The following is a 12,500-nucleotide window of genomic DNA, read 5'->3' on the forward strand; positions in this document are numbered from 1 at the left end:
TTATCTAAGCAAGAATATGTAATTGAAAAAAATTAGAAAAATTTATTTTAGCCGTAAATCGAAAATAATGGGGACACCGGAGCTGTTCGAAGCGCCGAGACGCGCCGCGTTTGGGCACCCTCTGGGTCCAGTGCCCTGCTGCGGCCGCGCGCAAAGTTGCGGTCGCTGGCAAATTGACAGTGGGCTGGACCCAGGCGACGGTGGAGGCCCTCAGCGCCCGCCCCTTGCAGTGCTACCGCTGCTTTGGCTTAGGCCACACGAGGCAGCGGTGCACTGCGGCCGAGGATCGGTCCGGCTGCTGTTTTGGGTGCGGCAGTCAGGACCACAGGGTGGCTGGCTGCACTGAACAGCCAAAGTGCCCGCTTTGCGCGGGTGCTGGCAAGCCGGCCGGCCACCGCCTCGGCAGCCGGGCGTGCCCTGCCAGCGCGAGACGCGGCAGAGGGAGCAGGGGGAGGAGAACCACGACGGCCAAGGCGGCAGCCGCCGTGGCAGCTACTAATACAAAAGATCCGGCACCCAAGGATGCCACCGTCACGCCCGCGGGGGCGGTTGGGGCTGATAAAACCCCAGACGCCACCGCTCCCGCGGCGGCGATGGAGATTGAGGCGCCGGAGTAATGGGGCCTACTGGCCCTATTATTCAGGCCAACCTGAACCGCTCGGTCAGGGCACAAGACCTTTTTGTGCAATTCCTGGCCGAGCGGGTTGACGGGTTGGCGGTAGCGGCGGAGCCGTACCGGGTCCCCGACCATCCACATTGGATGGGGGACTTGGACGGCTCCGTCGTTATAATATGGGCAGGCCGGCCGGGGTCCCCGGCGTGCTCCGTTATCGAGCGCGGCCGGGGATACCTGGCCGTTGACTGGGGCGGCACCGTGGTTGTGGCGATCTACGCACCTCCGAGGTGGTCCCTCGTGGAGTATGAACAGTATTTGGACGTGGTGGGGAGATGCGTCTCTCGCTGCCAGCCGCGTCCGGTGCTGGTCCTGGGGGACTTCAACGCCAAGTCTTCAGCTTGGGGTTCCCCCAGGACGGACCCGAGGGGCCGGGAGGTGCTTGATTGGGCGGCGGGACTCGGACTCTGTCTTCTAAACACGGGCTCGGTCCATACGTGCGTGCGGTATAACGGGGGGTCCATCGTTGACCTGTCATGGGCAACGCCCCCGGCCGTGCGCCGTATTACGGGGTGGAGGGTGGCGGAGGAGGTCGAGACGCTGTCCGACCACAGATACATTGTTCTCGGCCTTTCCGCCGCCCCATCGACGCCCCGACGTCGCCCCGCTGATGAGGGATCGCCTCAGCCACGGTGGGCGCTGAAGCGCCTCGACCAGGACGCTCTGATGGCGGCAGCCCACGTCGTGGCCTGGCCGGCAACACCGGCCGGGCCAGTCGACGGGACAAGGGAGGCCCATTGGTTCCGGGGCGCAATGACGTCGATTTGCGACGTCGCCATGCCCCGGGCCAGGGTCTTCCCGAGGAAGGCGGTGTACTGGTGGTCGCGCGCGATAGCGGATTTACGCACAGAGTGCGTCCGCGCGCGACGCCAGTACGCCCGCGCCCGTCGACGACGACGTTCCGACGTGGAGCTGGCTATCCAGCTGTATGGGCGATACAGGGAGAAGGTGGTCGCCCTGCAGCTGGCCATCAGGCAGGCGAAGAGCCAGGCCTGGCGCGACTTTCTCGGGTCTCTGAACCGAGATCCGTGGGGGCGCCCATACAAAATGGCGATGGGACGTTTACGTCCCTGGGCCCCCCCTCTGACGGAAAGCCTGGATCCGGGGATGCTCGGACGGGTCGTGGACGCGCTATTCCCCGTCAGCGGGGAGGCGTCCCGGCCCGTCCCTCAGCTAGAGGGACATGAGTGGTCCCCGGATCTGGAGGTCGCGCCGGAGGAAATGGCCGGGGTAGTCAAATGGCTTCGGGGCAAGAATACTGCCCCGGGGCCGGACGGTATCCCCGGCCGGGTCTGGTTGCTTGCCATGAGCGTCCTGGGCGGGAGGCTCAGAAGCCTCTTCTCCGGGCTCCTGAGGTCCGGGGTGTTCCCGGACCTCTGGAGGAGAAGTCGGATGGTCCTCTTAAAGAAGGATGGGAGGCCTGCGGATTCTCCCTCCGCGTACCGGCCCATTTGCCTCCTGGACGAGGTGGGCAAGATCTTTGAAAAGATCATTGCTGCCCGCCTCGCCAGGCACCTGTCCCGCGTTGGCCCCGATCTGGCGGACTGCCAGTTCGGCTTTCGGGAGGGGCGATCGACGGTCGACGCAATCGACCGTCTAAAGTCCCTCTCGGACAATGCCGTGGCACGGGGCGGGGTGTGTTTGGCGGTGTCGATCGACATCGTCAATGCATTTAACACCCTGCCCTGGTCCGCCATTAGGGAGGCCCTGGTTGAACACCAGGTGCCTCCCTATCTGAGGCGGGTGATCGGGGCCTACCTGCGGGACAGGTGGGTGGAATACCCGGGCCGGTACGGGACGATACGGAGGGAAGTGGACTGCGGGGTCCCACAGGGGTCCGTGTTAGGACCACTCCTGTGGGACCTGGGATATAACGCAGTCCTGAGGGCCTCCCTGCCCGACGGTGCCACTGTCGTCTGCTATGCGGACGACACGTTAGTGGTCACCGTCGGGGACACCTTCGAGAGGACCATCCGACGAGCGGAAGTTGCGGTGGCAGCCGTCGTCGCGAAGATCCACGATCTGGGGCTGAAGATGGCCCCGGAGAAGGCCGAGGCCGTCTGGTTTGGACGGCCTCGGTCGCGGCCACCGGCCGGATCGTGGATCTGGGTTGGAGGAGCCTGCGTCGAGGTGAAGTCCGAGATCAAGTATCTCGGACTGATCCTCGACAGCCACTGGAGATTCGGGGCGCATTTCGGCCGCCTCGTCCCCCGAGTTGAGAGGGCGGCGGCCTCGCTCTGCCGCCTGTTGCCCAATCTCGGGGGACCGGATAACATGGTGCGTCGCCTATACCTGGGCGTGGTGCGGTCCATGGCCTTGTACGGCGCCCCGATCTGGGGGCCGTCCGCGAGGGCAAGCCGGCGCATCACTTTGTTGTTGCGCCGGCTTCAGAGGCAAATGGCCCTTCGCCTCATACGGGGTTACCGCACCGCGTCTACCGTGGCGGCGCTTGCTCTGGCGGGAGAAATTCCCTTCGAGCTGCAGGCGGCGATGCGCGCCTATGTCTATAGGCGCATATGCATCGCTGGCCGGGCTCGGGGGGACCCGCCGGAGCAGGAGGCGGTCGACGGCTTCGAACTCCAGGCCCGGGGACTAGCGCTCGCCAGATGGCATGCGGAGCTTTGTTCCCATGCCGGCGAGCGCGTCCCTGGGGCTCTCCTGCCACACTTCACCTCGTGGCGGGAGAGGCGGTTTGGCAGGCTCACCTACCGTGCGACGCAGGTGTTCACCGGGCATGGCTGCTTCGGTGTGTACCTGTGTCGCATCGGTCGGGAAGCGACGACGGTGTGCCACCACTGTGGCGCGGAGGAGGACTCGGCGCAGCATACACTGGAGGTATGCCCCGCCTTTTCAGTGCTGCGCCGAGTCCTAAGACGGGAAGTTGGTCGCGACCTCGCTCTCTCCAGCTTAGTTGGGGCCATGCTGGACAGCCCAAGAAAATGGGCGGCAGCCATCGCCTTCTGCGAAGAGGTGATGCTGCAGAAGGAGGCTGCCGAGCGGGGTCGCCGTGAGCGGGGGGTGCGGCGTGTGCGCCCACGCCTAGAGCCCCCCTCCCCGAGCAGATGAGAATAGGCGGGCGGCGGGTGTACCAGATTACTGGTTTAATTGCCCGCCGCCCGCCAACCCCCCCCCAACTGAAGCTGTCCTCCCCATAGTGGGAGTGACGAGGCGGTGTGGGGTGCGGTCCCCCGCACCGCCGAAGCAAGATGATTCATGGGGGGAGTATAAATCTCCCCCCCGGGACGCGGCCGGCCATCGCCATTCCATCCTGGTGGCCGGCCAGGCGAGGGGGAGCCGCGGTTGTGTTCTGTAAGAGTTCCCGTGGCTCCCCCGCTACTCGCCAGCGCCCTAGGCCGCCGTGGGGGTTTTAGCGGGTCAAAACCCGCACTACCCCCGCCCCGCCCCTCGGGCGGGACGGGGGTGTCTGACCAGCAGATTTCCCCCACGTTAAACAAAAAAAAAAAAAAAAGACGCGCCGCGTACGGCCGAATATTTTCTAAGTCCCAACGTACCGATCAAGAGTAAAGTACCATTTTCCTACATTAGATTTCGTTCTAAATACTTAATCCCTATGTAAAAACGTTAGTTAAGCAAGAATATCGTATTTTTAAAAAAATCTAATGATAGGATTTCCCAGAAAATTGAAAAAACCGAAAAATGTCAAGAGTAAAGTGCCATTTTCTGACATTAGATTTCGTTCTAAATGCTTAATCCCTATGTAGAAACGTTAGTTAAGCAAGAATATCGTATTTTTAAAAAAATCTAATGATAGGATTTTTCAGAAAATTGAAAAAACCGTAAAATGTCAAGAGTAAAGTGCCCTTATTTTAAACAATGTATCGTTCTAAATGCTTAATCCCTATGTAAAAAAGTTATTTTAGCAGGAATATGTTATTGAAAAAAATTAGAAAAATTTATTTTAGCCGTAAATCGAAAATAATGGGGACACCGGAGCTGTTCGAAGCGCCGAGCGCGCCGCGTACACCCGAATATTTTCTAAGTCCCAACGTACCGATCAAGAGTAAAGTACCATTTTCCTACATTAGATTTCGTTCTAAATACTTAATCCCTATGTAAAAACGTTAGTTAAGCAAGAATATCGTATTTTTAAAAAAATCTAATGATAGGATTTCCCAGAAAATTGAAAAAACCGAAAAATGTCAAGAGTAAAGTGCCATTTTCTGACATTAGATTTCGTTCTAAATGCTTAATCCCTATGTAGAAACGTTAGTTAAGCAAGAATATCGTATTTTTAAACAAATCTAATGATAGGATTTTTCAGAAAATTGAAAAAACCGTAAAATGTCAAGAGTAAAGTGCCCTTATTTTAAACAATGTATCGTTCTAAATGCTTAATCCCTATGTAAAAAAGTTATTTTAGCAGGAATATGTTATTGAAAAAAATTAGAAAAATTTATTTTAGCCGTAAATCGAAAATAATGGGGACACCGGAGCTGTTCGAAGCGCCGAGCGCGCCGCGTACGCCCGAATATTTTCAAAGTCCCAACGTACCGATCAAGAGTAAAGTACCATTTTCCTACATTAGATTTCGTTCTAAATACTTAATCCCTATGTAAAAACGTTAGTTAAGCAAGAATATCGTATTTTTAAAAAAATCTAATGATAGGATTTTCCAGAAAATTGAAAAAACCGAAAAATGTCAAGAGTAAAGTGCCATTTTCTGACATTAGATTTCGTTCTAAATGCTTAATCCCTATGTAGAAACGTTAGTTAAGCAAGAATATCGTATTCTTAAAAAAATCTAATGATAGGATTTTTCAGAAAATTGAAAAAACCGTAAAATGTCAAGAGTAAAGTGCCCTTATTTTAAACAATGTATCGTTCTAAATGCTTAATCCCTATGTAAAAAAGTTATTTAAGCAAGAATATGTTATTGAAAAAAATTAGAAAAATTTATTTTAGCCGTAAATCGAAAATAATGGGGACACCGGAGCTGTTCGAAGCGCCGAGCGCGCCGCGTACACCCGAATATTTTCTAAGTCCCAACGTACCGATCAAGAGTAAAGTACCATTTTCCTACATTAGATTTCGTTCTAAATACTTAATCCCTATGTAAAAACGTTAGTTAAGCAAGAATATCGTATTTTTAAAAAAATCTAATGATAGGATTTTCCAGAAAATTGAAAAAACCGAAAAATGTCAAGAGTAAAGTGCCATTTTCTGACATTAGATTTCGTTCTAAATGCTTAATCCCTATGTAGAAACGTTAGTTAAGCAAGAATATCGTATTTTTAAAAAAATCTAATGATAGGATTTTTCAGAAAATTGAAAAAACCGTAAAATGTCAAGAGTAAAGTGCCCTTATTTTAAACAATGTATCGTTCTAAATGCTTAATCCCTATGTAAAAAAGTTATTTTAGCAGGAATATGTTATTGAAAAAAATTAGAAAAATTTATTTTAGCCGTAAATCGAAAATAATGGGGACACCGGAGCTGTTCGAAGCGCCGAGCGCGCCGCGTACGCCCGAATATTTTCTAAGTCCCAACGTACCGATCAAGAGTAAAGTACCATTTTCCTACATTAGATTTCGTTCTAAATACTTAATCCCTATGTAAAAACGTTAGTTAAGCAAGAATATAACTGCCCGCTCTGTGCGGGAGCGGGCAAGCCGGCCGGCCACCGCCTCGGTAGCCGGGCGTGCCCCGCCAGCGCGAAACGCGGCAGGGGCAGTAGGGGGAGAAAATCCGCGGTGGCCAAGGCGACGGCCACCGTGGCTACTAAGCCAAAGGTGGCACCCAAAGGTGCCACCGTCGCGCCCGCGGGGGCGGATGGGGCCAAAGAGGCCCCAGACGCCACCGCTCCCGCGGCGGCGATGGAGGTGGAGGCCTGCCCGTAATGGGGCCCAAGGGCCCTATAATACAGGCCAACCTGAACCGCTCGGCCAGGGCACAGGACCTCCTGGTGCAATTCCTGGCCGAGCGGGGTGCCGGGTTGGCCGTAGCGGCGGAGCCGTACAGGATTCCCGATCATCCACATTGGATGGGGGACCTGAGCGGCTCCGCCGTTATAATATGGGTAGGCCGGCCGGGGTCCCCGGCGTGCTCCGTTATCGAGCGCGGCCGGGGATACCTGGCCGTTGACTGGGGCGGCACCGCGGTTGTGGCGATCTATGCACCTCCAAGGTGGTCCCTCGAGGAGTTTGTGCAGTATCTGGACGGGGTGGGGAGATGCGTCTCCCGCTGCCAGCCCCGTCCGGTGCTGGTCCTGGGGGACTTCAACGCCAAGTCGCCGGCTTGGGGTTCCCCCAGGACGAACCCGAGGGGCCGGGAGGTGCTTGACTGGGCGGCGGGACTCGAGCTCCGTCTTTTAAACACGGGCTCGGTCCATACGTGCGTGCGGCATAATGGGGGGTCCATCGTTGACCTTTCATGGGCAACGCCCCCCGCCGCGCGCCGTATTACGGGGTGGAGGGTGGCGGAGGAGGTCGAGACGCTGTCTGACCACAGGTACATTGTTCTCGGCCTCTCCGCCGCCCCATCGACGCCCCGACGTCGCCCCGCTGATGAGGGATCGCCTCAGCCGCGGTGGGCGCTAAAGCGCCTCGACCAGGACGCCCTGATGGCGGCAGCCCACGTCGTGGCCTGGCCAGCAACACCGGCCGGGCCAGTCGACGGGACAAGGGAGGCCCAATGGTTCCGGGGCGCAATGACGTCCATTTGCGACGTCGCCATGCCCCGGGCCAGGGTTTTCCCGAGGAAGGCGGTGTACTGGTGGTCGCGCGCGATAGCGGATTTGCGCACAGAGTGCGTTCGCGCGCGACGCCAGTACGCCCGCGCCCGTCGACGACGGCGTTCCGACGTGGAGCTGGCTATCCAGCTGTATGGGCAATACAGGGAGAAGGTGGTCGCCCTGCAGCTGGCCATCAGGCAAGCAAAGAGCCAGGCCTGGCGCGACCTTCTCGGCACTATCAACCGAGATCCATGGGGGCGCCCATATAAAATGGCGATGGGACGATTACGTCCCTGGGCGCCCCCTCTGACGGAGAGCCTGGATCCGGGAATGCTCGGACGGGTCGTGGACGCGCTATTCCCCGTCAGCGGGGAGGCGTCCCGGCCCGTCCCTCAGCTAGAGGGACACGAGTGGTCCCCGGATCTGGAGGTCGCGCCGGAGGAAATGGCCGGGGTAGTCGAATGGCTCCGGGGCAAGAATACTGCCCCGGGGCCGGACGGTATCCCCGGCCGGGTCTGGCTGCTTGCCATGGGCGTCCTGGGCGAGAGGCTTAGAGGCCTCTACTCCGGGCTCCTGAGGTCCGGGGTGTTCCCGGACCTTTGGAGGAGAAGTCGGATGGTCCTCTTAAGGAAGGATGGGAGGCCTGCGGATTCTCCCTCCGCGTACCGGCCCATTTGCCTCCTGGACGAGGTGGGCAAGATCTTGAAAAGATCATTGCTGCCCGCCTCGCCAGGCACCTGTCCCGCGTTGGCCCCGATCTGGCGGACTGCCAGTTCGGCTTCCGGGAGGGGCGATCGACGGTCGATGCAATCGACCGTCTAAAGTCCCTCTCGGACAATGCCGTGGCACGGGGCGGGGTGTGCTTGGCGGTGTCGATAGACATCGTCAATGCGTTTAACACCCTGCCCTGGTCCGCCATTAGGGAGGCCCTGGTTGAACACCAGGTGCCTCCCTATCTGAGGCGGGTAATCGGGGCCTACCTGCGGGGCAGGTGGGTGGAATACCCGGGCCGGTACGGGACGATACGGAGGGAAGTGGACTGCGGGGTCCCACAGGGGTCCGTGTTAGGACCACTCCTGTGGGACCTGGGATATAACGCAGTCCTGAAGGCCACCCTACCCGACGGTGCCACCCTCATCTGCTATGCAGATGACACATTGGTGGTCGCCGTCGGGGACACCTTCGAGAGGACCATCCGACGAGCGGAAGTTGCGGTGGCAGCCGTCGTCGCGAGGATCCACGGTCTGGGGCTGAAGGTGGCCCCGGAGAAGGCCGAGGCCGTCTGGTTTGGACGGCCTTGGTCTCGGCCACGGGCCAGATCGTGGATCTGGGTTGGAGGAGCCTGCGTCGAGGTGAAGTCCGAGATCAAGTATCTTGGACTGATCCTCGACAGCCACTGGAGGTTCGGAGCACATTTCGGCCGCCTCGTCCCCCGAGTTGAGAGGGCGGCGGCCGCGTTAGGCCGCCTGTTGCCCAATATCGGGGGACCGGGCGATATGGTGCGCCGCCTATACCTAGGCGTGGTGCGGTCAATGGTATTATACGGCGCCCCGATTTGGGCGCCGTCCGTGAGGGCAAGCCGGCGCAGCACATTGTTGTTGCGCCGGCTTCAGAGGCAAATGGCCCTTCGCCTCATACGGGGGTACCGCACCACGTCTACCGTGGCGGCGCTTGCTCTGGCGGGAGAAATTCCCTTCGAGCTGCAGGCGGCGATGCGCGCCTATGTCTATAGGCGCATATGCATCGCTGGCCGGGCTCGGGGGGACCCGCCGGAGCAAGAGGCGGTCGAGGGCTTCGAGCTCCAGGCCCGGGGACTAGCGCTCGCCAGGTGGCATGCGGAGCTTTGTTCCCATGCCGCCGAGCGCGTCCCCGGGGCTCTCCTGCCGCACTTCACCACGTGGCGGGAGAGGCGGTTTGGCAGGCTCTCCTACCGTGCGACGCAGGTATTCACCGGGCATGGCTGCTTCGGTGTCTACCTGTGTCGCATCGGTCGGGAAGCGACGACGGTGTGCCACCACTGTGGCGCGGAGGAGGACTCGGCGCAGCATACACTGGAGGTGTGCCCCGCCTTTTCAGTGCTGCGCCGAGTCCTAACTAGGGAAGTTGGTGGCGACCTCGCTCTCTCCAGCTTTGTTGGGGCCATGCTGGAGAGCCCGACAAAATGGGCGGCAGCCATAGCCTTCTGCGAACAGGTAATGTTGCAGAAGGAGGCTGCCGAGCGGGGTCGCCGTGAGCGGGGGGTGCGGCGTGTGCGCCCACGCCTAGAGCCCCCCCCCGAGTAGCTGATACTAGGCGGGCGGCGGGTGTACCGGACCATGCCGGTTTAATTGCCCGCCGCCCGCCAACCGAGGATGCCCTATGTTAAAGTGGGGGCGACAAAACCGTCGCCCCCGACGGCCGCTGGTGCGGCCGTCGTGAAGAGGCGGTGTGGGGTGCGGTCCCCCGCACCGCCGAATCAAGATGATTCATGGGGGGGAGGATTAATCTCCCCCCGGGACGCGGCCGGCCACCGCTCCATCCTGGTGGCCGGCCAGGCGAGGGGGAGCTGCGGTCGTGTTCTTGAAGAGTTCCCGTGGCTCCCCCGTTAATCGCCAGCGCCCTAGGCCGCCGTGGGGGTTTTAGCGGGTCGAACCCCGCACTACCCCCCCTCCGCCCTTCGGGCGGAGCGGGGGTGTCTGACCTGCAGATTTCCCCCACGTTAAAAAAAAAAAAAAAAAAAAAAAGTTAAGCAAGAATATCGTATTTTTAAAAAAATCTAATGATAGGATTTTCCAGAAAATTGAAAAAACCGAAAAATGTCAAGAGTAAAGTGCCATTTTCTGACATTAGATTTCGTTCTAAATGCTTAATCCCTATGTAGAAACGCTAGTTAAGCAAGAATATCGTATTTTTAAAAAAATCTAATGATAGGATTTTTCAGAAAATTGAAAAAACCGTAAAATGTCAAGAGTAAAGTGCCCTTATTTTAAACAATGTATCGTTCTAAATGCTTAATCCCGATGTAAAAAAGTTATTTAAGCAGGAATATGTTATTGAATAAAATGAGAAAAATTTATTTTAGCCGTAAATCGAAAATAATGGATCGAGCGAATCGGTCGATTGCGCCGAGACGCGCTATGATGCAACAGACGAGCGATTGGAACGCCCGAATATTTTCAAAGTCCCAACGTACCGATCAAGAGTAAAGTACCATTTTCCTACATTAGATTTCGTTCTAAATACTTAATCCCTATGTAAAAACGTTAGTTAAGCAAGAATATCGTATTTTTAAAAAAATCTAATGATAGGATTTCCCAGAAAATTGAAAAAACCGAAAAATGTCAAGAGTAAAGTGCCATTTTCTGACATTAGATTTCGTTCTAAATGCTTAATCCCTATGTAGAAACGCTAGTTAAGCAAGAATATCGTATTTTTAAAAAAATCTAATGATAGGATTTTTCAGAAAATTGAAAAAACCGTAAAATGTCAAGAGTAAAGTGCCCTTATTTTAAACAATGTATCGTTCTAAATGCTTAATCCCTATGTAAAAAAGTTATTTTAGCAGGAATATGTTATTGAAAAAAATTAGAAAAATTTATTTTAGCCGTAAATCGAAAATAATGGGGACACCGGAGCTGTTCGAAGCGCCGAGCGCGCCGCGTACGCCCGAATATTTTCTAAGTCCCAACGTACCGATCAAGAGTAAAGTACCATTTTCCTACATTAGATTTCGTTCTAAATACTTAATCCCTATGTAAAAACGTTAGTTAAGCAAGAATATCGTATTTTTAAAAAAATCTAATGATAGGATTTCCCAGAAAATTGAAAAAACCGAAAAATGTCAAGAGTAAAGTGCCATTTTCTGACATTAGATTTCGTTTTAAATGCTTAATCCCTATGTAGAAACGTTAGTTAAGCAAGAATATCGTATTTTTAAAAAAATCTAATGATAGGATTTTTCAGAAAATTGAAAAAACCGTAAAATGTCAAGAGTAAAGTGCCCTTATTTTAAACAATGTATCGTTCTAAATGCTTAATCCCTATGTAAAAAAGTTATTTAAGCAGGAATATGTTATTGAATAAAATGAGAAAAATTTATTTTAGCCGTAAATCGAAAAAAAGTCTGTTCGTTTCTCTGTCTCTCTCGCGCGATCGAAGTATTGATGTTTCCCGGCAAAGTAATGGGATATTAATTAAACTTTATACACGAAATTACTCGTTTTGATCCCCGCTACACAGCCGTATACTTTTTATAATTTTGTGGAATCGGGAACCTTGAAATATTTAACATAACGCGGATCGTCTATCTCTGTCTCTTTCTAGATCGGAATAATCGATGTTTCCCGGCAAAGTAATGGGATATTAATTAAACTTTATACACGAAATTACTCGTTTTGATCCCCGCTACACAGCCGTATACTTTTTATAATTTTGTGGAATCGGGAACCTTGAAATATTTAACATAACGCGGATCGTCTATCTCTGTCTCTTTCTAGATCGGAAGAATCGATGTTTCCCGGCAAAGTAATGGGATATTAATTAAACTTTATACACGAAATTACTCGTTTTGATCCCCGCTACACAGTCGTATACTTTTTATAATTTTGTGGAATCGGGAACCTTGCAATATTTAACATAACGGGGATCGACTATCTCTGTCTCTTTCTAGATCGGAATAATCGATGTTTCCCGGCAAACTATTGGGAGTTTTATCAAACTTTATACATGAAATTACTCGTTTTGATCCCTGCTACACAGCTGTATACTTTTTATAATTTTGTGGAATCGGTAACCTTGAGATATTTAACATAACGCGGATCGTCTATCTCTGTCTCTTTCTAGATCGGAATAATCGATGTTTCCCGGCAAAGTAATGGGATATTAATTAAACTTTATACACGAAATTACTCGTTTTGATCCCCGCTACACAGCCGTATACTTTTTATAATTTTGTGGAATCGGGAACCTTGAAATATTTAACATAACGCGGATCGTCTATCTCTGTCTCTTTCTAGATCGGAATAATCGATGTTTCCCGGCAAAGTAATGGGATATTAATTAAACTTTATACACGTAATTACTCGTTTTGATCCCCGCTACACAGCCGTATACTTTTTATAATTTTGTGGAATCGGGAACCTTGAAATATTTAACATA

The sequence above is a fragment of the Megalopta genalis genome, unplaced genomic scaffold (assembly GCF_051020955.1).
Source record: "Megalopta genalis isolate 19385.01 unplaced genomic scaffold, iyMegGena1_principal scaffold0074, whole genome shotgun sequence".
In the NCBI taxonomy this organism is placed as follows: Eukaryota; Metazoa; Arthropoda; class Insecta; order Hymenoptera; family Halictidae; genus Megalopta; species Megalopta genalis.